The sequence below is a fragment of the Echinops telfairi genome, unplaced genomic scaffold, assembly GCF_000313985.2.
Source record: "Echinops telfairi isolate 266 unplaced genomic scaffold, ASM31398v2 ScPeMD7_70;HRSCAF=299, whole genome shotgun sequence".
Taxonomy (NCBI): Eukaryota; Metazoa; Chordata; class Mammalia; order Afrosoricida; family Tenrecidae; genus Echinops; species Echinops telfairi.
In genome coordinates, this window is record NW_022103968.1 from 23,418,640 (window position 1) to 23,419,405 (window position 766).

Here is a 766-nt window from a genome sequence, read left to right on the forward strand (position 1 = left end):
ATGAAGATGAAATGAAGTAGCATATCACAACTCTTTCCTGACTTCCCCACTGACGCATGACAGGCAACCATCCTATACATCCTCCACAGGGTCCTCTCCTCAATTATAATTGGTCTTTTCAATTATCAGTCATAGTAATGTTTATTTGTGATCATGACTATCAAACCAAGCCCCTCAAGAGAATATCAATTCTCCCTTGAGATTGGATTGTCAGGTACCAACATATTCTAACAAGTACTCTAATATCCTTTTTTTTTTTTTTTTAATTTTTTTTAGCAAAGTGTTGCAGGTCTCATTGTCACCACTGAAATTAACCCACAGTGATGGAAGCAAAACCTGTCATCCTTTCAGCCACAACTGCCTGTCTGGACACCATGATCAGCTGTGCCCACTTCACAGACTGAGGCTGCCTCTAATATCCTTATTAAATAGACCCATGGATGGATAGATGAATGGTTGGATAGATAAATCAATGGATGGATAGATGATGACAGGCAGACAGATGGGTGGGCAGATGGGTGAATTAATGGACATATAGATGAGGAACCAGTAGGGTACTATGCATTTCATGTAATCTAAGTAAAATTTACACTCTTCCTTCTAGTGTTTCCCCAATACACTCCACATAGACACAAGTACTAGAACTTCTGATCTTCTATCTTCCCCTTTTCCATAGTTATTAGACCTGATGTATGTCTTCTGTCTAGTAGAAAACTAATGAAAACTATCTATCTAGGTAGGGGGGGAATCTCATTGACACATAAAC

At 38.9% G+C, this 766-nt stretch overlaps 1 non-coding gene across 1 annotated transcript; it reads right to left on the reverse strand.

The window, feature by feature from the left end:
• Positions 1-278: 278 nt before the first annotated feature.
• On the reverse strand, positions 279-408 carry LOC115870020. The gene has a single exon (XR_004046489.1). It is a non-coding gene; the product is annotated as a small nucleolar RNA SNORA1 (small nucleolar RNA).
• Positions 409-766: the final 358 nt, after the last annotated feature.